This window comes from Miscanthus floridulus, chromosome 9 (assembly GCF_019320115.1).
Source record: "Miscanthus floridulus cultivar M001 chromosome 9, ASM1932011v1, whole genome shotgun sequence".
NCBI classification, from domain to species: Eukaryota; Viridiplantae; Streptophyta; class Magnoliopsida; order Poales; family Poaceae; genus Miscanthus; species Miscanthus floridulus.
Window position 1 is genome coordinate 19,714,555 of NC_089588.1, and position 17,489 is coordinate 19,732,043.

At 50.0% G+C, this 17,489-nt stretch overlaps 1 pseudogene; it reads right to left on the bottom strand.

Moving 5' to 3' along the window:
• Nucleotides 1–808: 808 nt before the first annotated feature.
• Nucleotides 809–1,633, bottom strand: LOC136479387 (zinc-finger homeodomain protein 8-like; annotated as a pseudogene).
• Between the last annotated feature and the right edge of the window lie 15,856 nt (nt 1,634–17,489).

Sequence of the window (17,489 nt, forward strand, 5' to 3'; positions counted from 1 at the left end):
CTAGGGCGTGTTACTGTCGCGTTTAATTGACATGTACTGAACAATCCATCAAAAGAAATGAAGTGCCTTGGTCAAAAAGAATACTAACTCTAGCTGTTAAGTCAAACTTACAACGCGTTGCTAACCGCATCCCTCTTCCAGTCCTAACTCAGAATCATGTAAAAAGTAATGGGTCGTTGATCTCACAATAACATGTAAGAACCCGAATGATATGAAAAAGGAATAATCTTATTTATTGTCAGGTCATGGTGTAAATAGATTACCATCTTACTATTAATAATCAGAGACATTCAACAATACCTCCACATTAACCCTCATGATATGGGCTAAGAAAATAAGCTTCCGAAAATCCTCAAAATCATAGACATCTAACCTTATTAGTTTAGTACATAATAGGCATAATTATTATAATAGCATGAATCTATTCTAATTCTTAAAAACCCTATGCAACTCAGCCATTATTAAAAGGGATAATTGTCTGTTGGACATCTAAAGTGATAGTCCTTCGCTGGCGGACACCCACTTTAGAGCATTTTGCCAGAAGACACTCTGGTCCGGTGAAATTATACCACAGGACACCGTAGACCGGTTGCAGCCGGTTGAGGAGAGAGAACAGCAGTGAAATGACATTCTTACCCCTACCACTTTTCTTCTTCCTCTCCCTTTCTCTTTTTCTGTTTCTTGTCCCCGCAGTTCAAGCAAACAGTAGTGCGGAGGAACGACTGGTCTCCTACCAAGCAAACCAAAGGGCGTCGTCGCGTCGAAGCTGTGAGTGACATGCCAATGCCCGTGGCGGCAGCACGAGCGCCTAGCCACCGGTAAAGCAACGAACTAGAGGTGCAGGTGTGGGTGTGCCGATGCCGATGCCCGCGGCTGCGGCAGCGGCGGAGGTGGAGGCAAGTTGGTTCTTGTGGTTGTGCATCCACACCTTGAGCACCTGGCGCTTAACCCCGGTCTCGTCACAGAAGCGGTCCAGGGTGCCGTCGTCGTTTCGCTGGATGTGCCAGCCCTGTTCTCCGCAAACTCGTGCATCTGCTCCTTTTGTCGGGCGTGAACTTGGTCCAAAACCGCTTCCGCCCGAAGCTGTCGCTGCCGCTGCCCCCGCTACCCCGGACGCTCCCGAACACGAAACTGATGTCGACGCCGATGCTGAAGTCGTATGTGCGCGGCGGCGTCTCAAAGCCGGCGCGCGTGTCGAGCCACGGGGGCGGGGCGGCGATGGCGGCGTTAGGCACGGCGTGGTACGACAGCGCGAGCTGCGGCGGCGCTGGCACCGACACCGATGATGGGAACAAGGCCTGCAGCGCGGCGAGCGCGGTCTGGTGGAGGTGGTGGTGGTGGAAGTGCTGCTGCTGTGGCGGCAGCACGAGCGGCGAAGTCAGGCGGAAGAAGACGGGCGGGGCGCACGACGAGCCCGATGGCGCCAACGCGGCGGCGCCCGAGGCGACGCGTGGTGGAAGCTGTGGTGGCACCCGCAGGCTGCGCACTTGAGCGAGTCCGACGAGGAGGCCATGTACTTGCCGCAGCCGTCGAAGGCCTGCCCACCCATGGCCGCCGTGTGGTTGCGCATGCACTCCTTGTACTTGCCGCCCCCCGTGTCGCCCCCGCTGCTGGCACCATCGTAGGGCAGGAAACAGAAAAAAAGAGAAAAGGAGAGGGAAGAAGAAAGTGGGAAGGCAAGAATATCATTTCACCACTGTTCTCTCTCCTCGACCGGCTGCAACCGGTCCGCAGTGTCCTGTGGCCTAATTTTACCGAACCAGAGTGTCTTTTGACAAAATGCTCCAAAGTGGATGTCCGCCAACGAAGGACCATCACTTTGGATATCCAACAGACAATTGTCCCTTATTAAAAATATATAAAGTAGCCTTAAATTACCTAGCTTTACCATTATGATAGATAATATAAACAACCCATAAATTTTCATCTAAATAACTACATTTACCATTATGGAAGATAATGCAAAGAAACCGCATACATTTTCTTTAAAATTACCCACATATCTATTATGAAAGAAAATATAAAATAACCCCTTTAATTGTATCTAAATGAATAACCTATGTCGTTATCAAAATGGCAAACCAAAATGTGCCTCAAATATACGCCTAAATATCAATACATACCACTATTAAATTAATAGTAACATAAATGATATGTGTTGCAGTCATGGAAAAATGTAGCCTTAACAAACAACATGCCAACTGACATATAGTTTAAATTGCATTAATACTCTATGATAATAAATTTTATAAGTTATATATATTAAATAAATTTATACATTTGGAATGAACAATCATGACATCAATGTTGGTTTAATTTTTAAGAACTCTACATTTTTTATGAAAAAATACTATTACAGATAGCTCTTTGATATAGCAAACAAATTCAACTCTTGAGTACTGTAACGTAGCTAGGTGAAACAATTGTTTATGCCGTTGTTAAGCTAAGATTGTGGGCTAGGACCTATCTATTTTTTTTTAGAATGTAAAAGGAAAAATTTTAATATTGAAGTTATAGTAACTAAAGTTTTAGATTAAGAAGTGGATAAAAAAACTGCAACTAATAAAAATATTAAAAGTCGAAAGCCAAAATCTAGATCCCTGATGTCACAGAAACTAATGCAAAAGAGCTGATATAACCATCTTATCAAACTAAAAATATAGTAAATAGTACAATTCGTATCGATTCTTTCCACCCCTAATGTCTAAGCTAGTGTCCAAATACTTGTTCTTTGGAATTCTACAAGAGCATCAATCAGCTTAGTGCCCAAATTTGGAATTTAACTGGTGTTCTTAACTGGGCCTCTTTCTACCATTATTTTGGGCCGGTGGATTGTCTTTTATTTTTTTGAATTTTTGGGCTAAAATGAATGGGAAATACTAATTCGGTTGTTCTTTCAATTGAACCATGCTGACTAGATAGGATTCCGTCGGACGGCCGTTTCCTGCGCGCGTGCACAGTGTGCGTCTGCTAACTCACCCTACCCGCATATGGATTGCGCCGTCGTCGCATCCGTACGACTCGCTGGTAATCTGCCTTGCCCTGCTCAATTCGACCCACTCCATCTGTGCACCTCACCCCTATCTGTTCGCCCCACTCCGTAGATAAAATATTTAGAACATACTGTTCCAAACATATGAGTGAAACATATGCAACATCCAGATCAAAACGCTTGCAACATACGTCTAGAACAGATGAAACATTTTGAACAAACTCTTGCATCATGTCTCTGAAACACTTACAACATATACAACATCCCCAATCTACTTTTGCAACATTCATATGAAACAACTGCAACATACCTCTGAAACATCTGAAACACTTGAAACATATGTTTGCAACATAGGCGAGGGGGAGCGCATGTGCTGGTCAATTCCGGCCGTCGGGGTGGGAGCTAGTGGCGAGTGGCAGCACGCGAGCACCACTAGCATCCGGACAAGCGGCGTGCGTGAGCACCACCACCACTGGGCTTGGGTCGGCCGCGCGGGTGGCGTGCGACGGGCGGAGCGAGTAACACCAGCACCAGCATGCGCGGTGGGAGGGGGCAAGAGGTGCGTGCGACGGGGCATGAGCGAGCGGCGATGGATGGGGCACGCCACAGCAGCGAGGGGAGTGCGTGCCCGTGTCTAGGATGGGGCAGCCGCAAGGCGCTGCAACAGGGGAGGAGGAAGCGTAAGTGATAAGGATGGGTTATTTTTTTAATAAACTCACAGGGAGAGCGAGCGGTGGGGTAAAAGCTCAAGCAGCTTGGCGGTAGGCCTATGGGAGCGTCCGACGATTTACTCTTGTAGGACATAAGACGTGTAGGATTACCGTCTTTCAATAATCTTAGTTCATAGAGTCACATTTACTCCATATATACTACTCCCTCTATTTTTAAATTGTAGATTGTTTTAGCTTTATTCTAAGTTAATTTCTCAAACTTTGACTAAATTTCTAAAAAATATATTTACATCTACAATACTAAATAAATAAACTAACAAGACATGTTTGGTAGATATAAATAAACTGAATTAATTTTATAGATGCTGTTTTATTCTTTCAACAAAATTAGTCAAAGTTATAAACGTTTAACTTAGAAAAAGTGAAAGCAACCTATAATTTGAAACAACAGAGTAACAACGTTGTCTTAGAAAACAATTGCTGGTAAGCAAAGTTCATTTTAGATTTGATTTAAAGCATCGGAGGATTATCTATCTATCTAGCCAGCAGTTTTGGATTATTGACCTAAGCATCCTGGGAAGGGAGAGATCAAGCAAAATAGAAGTCTGTCGGGTTCATAAACCTGGGTCCCTCATGGACCTACTTCCCAGCAAAAGCTTAGCCCAGTAGACGACGTTGCGAACGACGCGCAACTCCTGGGCCAGCCCAAATACCTAAACGACAGGCCAGAAGGATGATCCAGTCTCCGACCAGAAGGCCTGGCCAAGGAGGAACGACGCTCGCTTCCGACTCCGGCCCGCCTCTCCGACCGGAAGGCCTGGCCAAAGAGGAACGGCGCTCACTTCCGACTCTGGCCCACCTCTCCGACCGGAAGACCTGGCCAAAGAGGAACGGCGCTCACTTCTGACTCCGGCCCACCTCTCCGACCGGAAGGCCTGGCCAAGGAGGAACGGCGCTCGCTTCCGACTCCGACCCACCTGTCCGACCGGAAGGTCTGGTCAAGGAGGAACGACGCTCGCTTCCAACTTCGACCTGCCTCTCCAACTGGAAGTACACCGAACCTCTGCTTACAGCTCTTCTCCGACCGGGAGGCCGGAGCCGACTGGGGAACAACCGACCGGGGACGCCCGCTCGGTAAGGACCCAGGAAACAGACAGAGCAAGTATGGTGGGGCGCTCAAGTCAACCGCAATACCGAGGACTGTACCCTGTACACCTGTGGGACAATATTGTCAGGCCATGTCAGAGGGATGCACCGCAACCTTCTAGACATGTCAGAACATGAACAGTGTTGTGGGCGCCAGCCATCCCAGGAGAAGACGATGGAGCCTACCACATGCATCTGGGCGTCAATAATGTTGTGGGCACCGACAAACCGTCTTATACCCGACGGCGTGGGCAACAAGACTAGGTAGCACATACACTCTCTTCCTCTCATACTCTCTTGTAAAGTCGTCCCCTTCATCTATAGAAGGGGATGCGCTCTCTCCAAAAGGAGGAGGATTCAGACAACTGATTATGATTCTCTCTACTTGACTCTAGAACTCTAAAGCCAAACAAAGCATACGTTCGAACACTTAGTGCACGTCGGAGCTCTCGACATTCTTGGCCCTTTGTCCGGAGTCCGATCGGACCTCTGATACCCCCTATCTTACTCCTTCTCGTTTGTAACCCCACAACAAACTTCAAGCACCTAGGCTCAGGAATAAAGTCATCGACCGACTCAAACTAGACGTAGGGCATGTTGCTTGAACTAGTATAAACCCTGTGTCATTGAGGGCTAGGCCATATCCGATCACAACATATGGCAAAACTACAAATATTTACATGTTGGTCACTTTTTGCACCGACTGTTGGTGCCATCTGTGGGGATGGACGTCGTACGTTCACGCTTTTGGTCATCGGATGGCCCACCTTTCCGTCGTCTTTGGCATGGTGGGCTCAAGCGATACGACTTGCTTCGGCTCGCTGGAGTTTCCCGCGCTCCCACCTGTTGGGATGTGGGTTCCTCCCATCTTCGAGCCATCCCAGGCCTTCCTCTTTGGAAGCCTGGACTTCATCGCTGACCGGCTCGACGTGCTTCGCCTCCACGAGGAGGCACTTATCCCAGCGCCTGTCAGAGGAGGAGCGCCCTCTATTGGCCCTGAGACGCCCGGCGACCTCAACGACGAGACGCCTACGCTTCACTCTGAACCTACGCTGGGCTCAAACCCCACTGTGAGTAACATACATACTGTTCTCTACTTGCTTTTTTATATTTTCCACTGACTCTCTGAAGGGACCCTGTTGTCCCTGCCATGACCGCCATACGACCGGTTCCCCTATGGCGTCACGTCCCCCGTGGACGCATACGCATGGGGGCTCCGAAGGATGCTAGCGCCACCCCCTCTCACATCTGAATTCATGGGGATGGTAAGCTATGCTCCTGCCTCTTTCCACGACCTCATGGATGACGATGTCGAGAGCGATGGTTCCAGCATTGGCGACATCGTGGCACCTAGCCACCCTCTGTCCTGGGAGTTCGCTATGGAGGATGCCCTAGGACAGCCGCCAGTGGTAGCGAAGTCTCTACAGACCCACACCGCTCCGGACCCTCACGTAGAGGCCCTCACATGTGTGTAGGAGCACGAAGAGGAGCTATGATAAAGGTGGTAGAACTAGCCGCCACCTACGTCAGCACGCTCGGCGCAGCACGCTGCGCCCCGTGTGCGTAACCTAGTGAGCGGTGCCTGGGGTCACGTCTGCTAGGTCCAGCGCAACATCATGGATGGGGGGAACGATCCCCCATAGTTCGCTCAGGCTGGCCAGAACATCACCGCTGTGGCGATGCTTCTGCATGGCCTTCTAGAACCTATCAACCCCCAGGAGCAGGTGGTCCAACGGAACCTCCGAGCACTGGTGGAAACCGCCGCCGTTCAATAGGCGGAGAGCTCTACGTCGCGACACCGACTCGTGGCCTCTCTCCCTACTAGGGGAGTGGAGACGCACTAGATGAATTGCTCCATCCACTCACTGCTACAGCTGCCAGGCATGGAACAGGAGGCCACAACTGCACCACGGCCTAACTTGGTGCCCACTCCACACCGACCGCCTTTGCACGAATGCTTCGGGCCAAACCGAGACACTCGCAACGTCATAAACAATCGGCATTAGGCCCGGCATGATGATGACATCCATCAGACGGCGGTGAGAGCAGGTAGCACGGGCTCTGGCTAGACCATCGAGGGGACCGATGAGATGCACCCTAGGCATGGTCACCGACCCGACGACTAGAGTCCTAGCCCGGATGGCCCGGGACCACTGGCCTTTGGCTGGTGCATCCAGAGAGTGCCGTTCCCACAGTGCTTCCGACCGCCTACCAACATCGCCAAATATACCGAGGAGACAAATCCCGGTATATGGCTCGAAGACTTCCGGCTCGCCTACTAAGCCGGAGGGGTGGATGATTACCACTTCATCATTCAATACCTCCCCATCTGCGTGGGAGAACATGTTCGAGCATGGCTCGAATTCCTCCTACATGACAGCATCCATGACTGGGCAGACCTCAAGAGGATCTTTGTCGAGAATTTCAAGGGGATGTATGTCCACCCTAGGAATTCCTAGGACCTCAAGAGCTACCAATAGGATCCCAACAAGTCCCTATGGGATTACATCCATAGGTTCTCGAAATGATGCAACTCCCTTCCTGATGTCGTCGACACAGACGTCATCAACGCATTCCTCTCTGGGACAACCTATGAGTCCCTGATCCACAAGCTTGGCTGCCTGAAGCCTCGTACCCCCCGTGACCTGCTCGACGTCGCCACAAACCACACCTCTGGTGAGAAAGTGGTCGAAGTGGTCTTCAACGAAGGTCAAGACAAGGGCAAGGCCAAGCGTAAGGACCAAGATGAGGTCTCCTCCACGCAGAGGGGCAAAAAGAACAAGAAGGATCGGTGACGACCAGCTAACTCTGCGTTAGTCGCCGTAGCTAATCACGTGGGCAAGCAGCCTCAGTAGGGCCTGCCTGACCACTTCGACAAGCTCATGGATAGCCCATGCACCAACCACGCTTACCCTGTCAAGCACCTCTACAAGGACTACGAGCTCCTCAAGCGCTTCCTACGATAGGCCAGTGGGCCAAAAGAAGTAAAGGGCAAGGAGGCTGCAGCCAAGAAAGGAGGCACGACAGGCAAGGATGGGGATAGTTTTCCTGACCCCGAGGAATGCATCATGATCTTCGAGGGATCCGATGCCATCTACTCCAAGCGCCAGCACAAAGTGCGCTATAGAGAGGCATGGGTCGCTGAAACGGCCATCCCTACCTTCCTTCGTTGGTCAGAATCTCCGATCACTTTTGATTAGAGGGACCATCCTTCCCATGTCGCTAGATCAGGTTGCTACCCGCTCATCATTGACCCCATCATCCACAAGAAGCGCCTCACCAAGGTGCTGATGGATGGAGGCAGTGGCCTCAACATTCTCTACGTGGATACCCTCGATGCCATACGCATTCCTCGGTCGAAGCTCTGCTCGATGAGCTCTCCCTTCCACGGCGTGATCCTAGGGATGCAGGCATACCCGCTTGGGCAGATCGACCTGCCCATCATGTTTGGTGACCGAGCCAACTTCCGTAAGGAGGTCCTCACCTTTGAAGTGGTGGACTTCCTAGGGTCCTACCATGTCATCTTGGGGTGGCCATGCTACGCCAAGTTCATGGCGATCCCCAACTACACCTACCTAAAGCTGAAGATGCTAGGACCGAACAGCGTCATCATTGTGGGTAGCACCTTTTCACACACCTACATGTGCGACCGTGAGCATTATGAGCTCTCCACTATCGTCATGAAATCATCTAAGCTCTCGCGGCTCGAAGAGTTGTCGACCCCAGTAGTCCTAGACTACAACAAGCCAACCTCCTCGACTGCGTTTCACCTACTTGAGGAAACTAAGGTGGTGGTGATCGACCCCACTGACCCTACCAAGATGGTGCGGATAAGGACCCAGCTCCCGGCCAAATTGGAACACGAGCTCGCCGACTTTCTACACGCCAATCACGATGTCTTCGTATGGAAACCTTCTGACATGCCAGGCATACCGCGGGAGGTCGCCGAGCACGCACTATGCCTCATCTTAGGCTCGAAGCCCACAAAGTAACACCTATGTCACTTTGACGATGAGAGGCACAGAGCCATAGGCGAGGTCACCAAACTCCAGGCAGCCGGATTCATCAAAGAGGTATACCACTCCGATCGGCTCACCAATCCTATTCTTGTTATAAAGAAGATCGAGAAATGGAGAATATGCGTTGATTATACTAGCCTCAACAAGGCATGTGCAAAGGACCATTTTCCTTTACCACGCATAGACTAGATAGTCGACTCCACCTCAGGATGTGAAATCCTCTCCTTTCTGGATGCCTACTCAGGCTATCACCAAATCACGATGAAAGAGCCTGACCAGCTCGTGACTTCGTTCATCACTCTATATGGTTCATACTATTACGTGACCATGCCTTTCGGTCTGAAGAATGCTGGTGCCACCTATCAACGGTGCATGCAATAATGCTTCACCAATCAAATCAACCCGCTCGATCAGCCTGACCAAGTCAAGTGGCCAAAACCAACAATTGCCGTATATGTTGATGACATAGTGGTCAAAACATCTCAAGCTTGCGACCTAATCGCAAACTTGGCTGCAACGTTTGTGAACCTCTGAAGGTTCAACATCAAATTGAATCCCAAAAAATGCGTTTTTGGGGTTCCGAAGGGGAAGCTGCTTGGATACATCATGTCCGAACACGACATCGAGGCCAACCCCGAAAAAATCATGGCCATCTCCAACATGGGCCCTATACGCAACGTCAAGGGCGTATAGAGGCTCACTGGCTGTTTGGCCACCCTGAGTCGATTCATCTCCCAGCTCAGTGAATGGGGGATGCCTCTCTACAAGCTTCTCAAAAAGACAGATGCCTTCATCTGGACTGAGAAAGCACAATAGGCTTTGGAGAGCCTCAAAGCGTCACTAACGTCGGCCCCAATCCTCGTTGCTCCTGAACGAGGAGAACCCCTCCTCCTCTATGTTGCGGCAAGCAACCACATGGTGGGCACCACCCTAGTCATTGAAAGGGAGGAGCCGGGACACCACCTTAAGGTCCAACGACCTGTATGCTTTGTCGGGTTGGTACTCACCAACCCCAAGGTCTGGTACCCCTTGGTGCAAAAACTCCTATACGCCATGCTGATGGTGACCCAGAAGCTCCTGCACTACTTCACTGACCACGAAGTCTTAGTCGTCACTTCATACCCACTCGGAGACATCATCCGCAACCACAATGCCACAGGACAAATCTCCAAGTGGGCACTCGAGCTAATGGGGCCGCGACATCAGGTATATCCCCTATTTCGTATTAAGTCTCAGACTCTCATGGACTTTGTTGCCGAATGGATGGAGGTCCAGCTCCTGACCCTAGACGTCACCCACGAGTACTGGATGATGTACTTCAACGGGTCCATAATGGCGCCCGGCTCAGGGCTAGAGTGGTTCTAATCTCCCTAGATGGGAGTAGGCTCCACTACGCAATCCGCCTCCATTTTTTGGCCTCAAACAACACCACGGAATACGAGGCCCTCATCAATGATGACTCGGCGCATCGCCATCGAGCTTGGCGCTACGTGACTCTACGTTCATGACGACTCGGAGTTGGTCGTTGACTAAGTCATAAAGGAGTCCTCTTGCAAAAGCCCCCTCATGGCAGCATACTACCAAGAGATGCACAAGCTCAAGGACAAATTCCAGGGGATCAAGCTACACCATGTCCCCCAAAAGGACAACGATGCCACTAATTTCCTTGCAAAATTGGCTGCCAGGCGGGTTCCATCTCTGGATGGGGTCTTCATCAATGACCTTCACGAACTGTCTGCCTGCATCCTGGAAGGTCTTATCTAGACACACCCTGATGCTGACCCGACGCTTAGGGGCTCTGACCTCAGTACCTCTACGACGATGTCGCCATGGTGGCACTTGATCAAGCCGATTGGCAAGTGCCGCTACTCGCCTACCTCCTCAAGGAGGTTCTCCCACCAGAGAGGACTAAAGTGCGATGAATCGCTCGACGCGCCAAGACATTCATCACAATCGGTAACGAACTCTACAAACAAAGTCCGTTAGGAGTACTCATGAAGTGCGTCCCTACTGACCAAGGCAAGCAGCTCCTCCTCAAGGTCCATGCCAGAATCTGTGGACACCACGTGGCCTAGAGGTCACCGATCAGAAAAGCTTTCTGTCAAGGTTTTTACTAGTCCACCACACTACGAGATATAGAGGAGGTCATCTATAGGTGTGAGGGATGCCAGTTCTATGCTCGGCAAACTCATTTACCAACACAGGAGCTTCAAACCATCCCCATCACCTGGCCATTCATGGTCTGGGGCCTCGACATGATAGGACACCTCAAAAAGGGCCTAGGCAGCTTCACTCACCTGCTCGTAGCAGTAGACAAATTCATGAAGTGGATAGAGCCAAGCCCATCACCAACATCTGCTCGGAAGAGGCAGTCAAGTTCTTCCTCGACATCATCTACCGGTTCGGTGTTCCTAACTGTATCATCACTGACAACAGAACTAACTTCACTGGGAAGAAGTTTCTGGACTTTAGTGATGGATACGGCATCAGGATTGACTGGGCCTCAGTTGGACATCCACATACTAACGGTCAGGTCGAGCATGCCAATGGCAAGGTCCTCCAAGGACTTAATCGATGCATCTTCGATCGACTCAACAAGTACGTCGGGCGATGGGTTGCAGAGGTCCCAGTGATCCTCTAGAGCCTGAGAATGACCCCAAATCGATCCACTGGGTTCACACCCTTCTTCCTAGCCTACGGAGCTGAAGCAGTGCTGCCCTTCGACCTTGACCACGGCGCCCCAAGAGTGAAGGCCTTCGACCACAACCAAGCCATGGAGGCTCAGCAAGATGCAGTCAACCTGCTCGAGGAGGCCCACGAGATGATCATCATCTGCTCCGCTTGCTACTAGCAGACTCTCTGTAGGTACCATGAGAGGAAAATCAGAGGAAGGATCCTCGAGGTCGGAGACCTCGTGCTTTGAAGGACCCAATCAACCAAGGAGAAACACAAACTCTCTCTGCCTTGGGAAGGACCCTATATGGTGACTAAGGTGATTCGACTGGGCACCTATGGACTAAAGGATGACAATGGCAATGTTCTCACCAACACTTAGAACATCGAACAGTTAAGTCATTTCTCCCCCTAAAATTCGGTCTTACCACTTTCTTTCATTCAAGTTCGCTCCTACAAAGCACCCTGGCTCGAACACTTTCGTCCTGGGTCGCTCGGGGGCTCCATGGAGGTACGATACCACCTCTCTTTTTTACTATCATATGGTAAATACCTTTTTACCCAAATGAAAGGGTAGTTCGTTTCTTTAATTACCCTACGTGACTTTGCTTTAAACATTCTAACGGATCGCACCCCACCACTACCTATGGTTACGAGCAGCTGAGCCTCACAGGCCATGCCTGGGCTCTTAAGGTTGTAGCCTATGGGATGAATAGGCAGGTGCGAAAAAGAAAGGATAAAAACAGAGCTATGCTAGGGTAAAAACAATTAACGGATGGGACAAGCTTTCCCTTACAAAGTGATTCCATCACAAAAACAAAGTTATTGTATTCATGGATACACAAAAACATTTACATAGGGGGCTCCCCCGCGAACTTATCCCTTACATATATTGACTATTTTTCTACTCTAAATACTACTGTGGCTGCCCGGTGGCATCGGCTACCGGCTCGACCAGCGAAGACGAGGGCTACTCGGTCTCTGATAGGATGACATTTGGCTCGGTCGGAGGTGGGGCGACATTCGCTTCAGACCCGGGCTCCACTCCATCCATAGGCTGGGCAACGTCCTCCTGGCATGTGCTTTCAGCCACGTTCGCACGGGGAGCCTCCATCACCCATTGTGCAGAGACTTGCTCTGCCACCATCTGTGTGCATGGTAGCAAGCTCTCCCCAAGCACATGGATAGCGCCCGGGCTCCAGCCGTCGGCATACCCACTACAGATGGCGGCAAAGTCTAGGTTTGGGTGGTGCGTCACCACCGAAGTCCGCACCCCCGATGTCCCATAGAATATCCTATCAGAGATAAGTGCCCGAACTTCATCTGGGACCTCCACTAGTTGGATGGTGGGTGCTCCAACCGATCGTCGCCTTGGCCATCTCTAGGTCCTGCTCTAGAAAACCAACCCTTTCGCCCAGCACTGGAAGAAGGATGACAAGCTCAGAAGCAAGCTAAAGGAAAAAACCAAGACATCAAAGGTAGAATAGGTACATACCAAGGCAGGTGTTCTTGAGGATGGAGAGTCCCTCCTCCTGCCGAGTCACCTACTCGTGTAGCCAAGCATTCGACTCCTCCATCCCCAGCACCTGCCCCTGGAGCGCGAGCACTTCCTGGTCAACTTTCAACCAGGCCTTCCGCTCTGACTCCAGGGCCTCTAGGGAACTCTAGAGCACCGCCTCGATATCCGCCAGGGACTTCTAGAGCACCGCCTCAGTCTTCACCTAGTGGACCTTTGCTGCGTCAAGTCCACGCTCAGTGGCAGTCGCCTGCTCCACCGTGAGCAGTTCCACCGCCAGTGCCTTCGTCGCCTTGGCCACCCGGTCTTAAGACTCACAATAGGTGGACTCCAGCTGGCGCTCGAGCTCGGTGACCCACCACGATGCTATGGCCTCCCGCTCCATCCGAGCGTGCTCCTCCCAGAGAAAACGGGACTTGTGGCTCGACATCTCCTCCAAGCCCTGCAAAGCAAGAAGCAGGCGTGCTGAGGCAACCGGTGAAAGACCAAGGAGCCAAGGATGAACATAGAAAACTTACCTCTATGACATGGGGTAGGTCGACCATCACTGCCTGATGGACGGACTTAACCCGCTCCAAGGCCTCCTCGAGCCTCGCCCTGGTTTGGGCGAGATCGGACTCCATCGTGAGTCCTCTCCCCCCGAGTATGTCCTAGAGAAGCACCTCCTCCTCATCCTGAGGAATGAACCACACCTTCCTCGGGTTGCCGGGGTAGGGCCACAATAGGTCGGTGGTCGCCCCCAACCCGCTGGAAGTCCTAGCTACCAACTGGACCACCACCAGCCCTTGCGACGGTGGGATGGCTAGCGGCTCCACCCTAGTGCCTATCTTGCTAGGGCAGGAGACCTCCACCTCCTCAACCATGCGACGTACCACTGGATGCTCTGCCTTTAGCCTAGCCGCATTGCCTCCCAATGCCTCCAGCTCTAACCAAGAGGGCGAGCCGTGCGTCCCTCCGTGGGGTGAGGCAAGGAGACTGTTCTCCCTCCCCTCTTCTGCTATAGCCGATGTAGGAGGGATCGCGAGGGTCACCTCTGACTCAGCCTCTACCATCGCCACCGGGATCGCCGCCAACACCATTGCCACCGCTGCCGCCGTACTTATGACCAACCAGGAGGGCGCAACACCTGGAGGGGAAGGTCACACCACCGCCACCCTACTCTCCCCGTCGCTCGTCGTGATGCACTACAAGGTGGGCCTCCACTCCTTCCACACGAGAGGCGGGGCGATGCTCAACCCTATTAGTATCTTGCCACTATCAAAAAAATACAGGTCAGTCGCATTCAAAAAACTCAACTGTGAGATAAAAGAAATAAAGAAAACCTATCAGGACACAAGCGACAGGGCTCTAAAGCCCTGACCTATTGGCAATAGGCCCGCTAGACGAGGCCCACTCATAGGTCACGAGCCACGCCCCCTCACCTCGACCAGGGGGGAGTCGACCCGGCTGGCTCCCGATCGGCCCTCGAGTCACCGCGACCGCTGGCTCGAGGTGCATCGACCATAGTAGTTGGTAGGGTGTCCCCCAATTTGGGTTGCATGCCAGCACCAGCCCTGATGATGTGGGGGTGCGAGCCCACTCCTTCGACCACATGGCCTACCCTACCGTGCTCGGAGTAGGTAGGGACAAGGCTGGTGATGCCTCCGAAGGGTGCGGTTGTAACAGAACCGACCAATTATACGAAATTAAGTAAGAAAATCATCCGCCAGAGCAGACGATTTAGCAAACTTAAGCCCATATAATCCGGTAGTCTGTGAAATCACGAAGGATTTCAAACCAACTTCCATTCCAGCCAAGATCGTAATAAGTTTAGCGGTCACCATCACATATTACATAAAAGTTTGCAATCTCAGATACATCAGAGTTTCAACATAGTTATTACAAAACAAGTTCGAATAAAAGTAGCGGAAGCCATTTGTTCAAACCACACACACACTCATGCGGAGTTCAAATATAGTGCCAGCGAATGATCATCTCCAACAAAAGCATCAGACGAGACGTAAGGAATGACCATGCCCATGGTCCTAAGCATCACCCATCGCAGGATAAAGGCAGTTGATACAATAGCCGTAATACATCTGCCCATCTGCAAGTGGGAATAAAACCCTAAGTACGAGAAGGTACTCAGCTAGACTTACCCGACATAACCGAAAATAAGTGACACCAAGGATTATGAAGGGCTTTATAGTAGGGTAGCTGACTCATTTGCAAAAGAAGCATTTTTAGCATTTCAAGACCCTTTTTAAAGCATTATTGTCAAGTTCATTGTTATTAACCTGTCGACTAGATTTGCACCTATACTAGAGCAAACATGTGATTAAGCAGATAATGATAACCAATGATCATTAAACAACTTCCATACTGTCATATTCATTATAACTGTCCAAGTGTTCCATAAACATTTACTACGATGAAGTAACTCAAGTCAAGTGCTCACTATCTAGGAGCGATGACGATTCGAATCGATTCCTAACCAGCTGGTGATTTATTCCTTACACAAACCTCACTCACCCGCTAAAGTGAGATATTGATCACCGAGTCAACTATCCAGGAATCTTGAGTTTGCCAGGAACCACATGTACCCGAGGGCCGACCGACTGCACTTTGGTCTTATCATCTCGCCCTTGTGTCCTACCACACCTGCTCCAGCATAGTGCGTTGCGGGCAATCTACTTGGCTCGAATAATCTCCCAGCTTCACGGTTGGAAGGTACTTTATCCGGCCAGCTAAATGTAAGGCATGCGTTCAACATGACTCGAGGCCCAACAACGGTCGGTCCTTAATCGACACAGACGAAAACACTACAATCCAAAACTCTGCAAGTCTCCGTCCAGTCTTAATTTCATTTAACACTTAGTTATACCATGACTTCATAGTCATTCAAGCAGATCCAGGTAACCACCTATAGCTCGCAGGTGACAGGGAATCACCCGACTTCTACTGGTCTAAGCCAGCTAAGCATTGACTCGACTGCGGATACCCGGGTAACAAGAATATAGTATAACAAAGGTAGACAAGGTATAATGCAGCAACGGTTGCAAATAACTCCTGAACGTAATGTATCAATTAAAGTAAAGCATTTAATTAAATAATTGCAAACCGGGAGAAAAATGCTCTGGGGCTTGCCTCTCTCGAAGGAGCTCGGACGGTGATCGGGGCACTCCGGAAGTTCCTCAACGTCCTCCTCGTCGGCTTCGGGCACTTCCTGCGGCTACACCTCGAACTTGTATGATGCAATGTGCGTAAGTGCTTATGCAATCGGTGCATCGGATGAGATAAATACAATGGATATTTTTGAATGCAAGGTAGTCAACATCATCCAAGAAAATATACTACAAGCACATGTCATCTACTGCATTCTCTTCTACTACTAATATGTTAAGTCAACATATCTTATTAAATGCTTCAAAGATACACCAAAGCTTCACTAATTTCTTAATCACACATAAAGCAACACTTAATTAAACCCTACTTAATAATAGGTTTGAATAGCAACCTCTATTTTTCTTGCTTAGAAAAATTTTAGAAAATTACCATAGCACATTACTACCCTAAGTAGTCCATTATCAGATTTCATGGTATTTGAATGAGTGGATTAGCCTACACAAAAATAACAAGCTATGGCAGGATTATGAACATAAAAATACTTTGAACTGTGAAAAGTGTCAAACAACAGAGTTAGTATTTTTCCTAGGTTCTTCATAGCATACAATGACTATACAAAAATTATCACATGCATGTTTTATACAAAGTTTGCTCTCTAGCTAAAATAACAAAAATCAGCCATTAAAGGTACTTGAACTACACCTCAAAATTTTCCCACAACACATGCATGAAACATATTTTTCCTAGGAAGTACATGACATAAGAAGATTAACAAACTTGGAATCATATTTTTCTGAAGCCTATAGATTTTTCTAGATATTTTTCAAGTTATCAGCAATATACATGATTAAATAAAATTCTACAGCAAAGTATCTCAAAAATGACATGCAATAATTTTCCCAAGTAGATCTAATTATAAGTAACCTAGACAAATTTATTTCAACTGTTTTGGAGCAAATTTGAGTACCCAAACATTTTCCAAACCATTTCTATTTTCAAATAATAAAGAAAAATGAAAAACAAATCATTCAATCGCTACTGGGCCAGCCTGCTGGAAGCACTCGGCCCACGGCCACATTTGGCCTACATGGCCCGAGCGGAGGGGAAAGGGAAGGCGGCCCGGCAGGGCGTCGGCCCATGGCCTTTCGGCCTGGCTCGGCTGAGGCAAAGGCCACGCCGGCGCTGCGACGTCGCGGCGGTGCGGCTCGGCCACGAGGCCGGCGGCCATTGCCGGCCGTGGCAGGGCGAGCTAGCGGGAGCATGAGGTTTGCGAGAGGCTGGTGAATGTGGGAAGGTAGCTAGGCAGTGTTGGAGAAGAGGAGGAAGGTGACTTCCATGGCGGCCGAGCACGGCGGCGCCATGGCCGA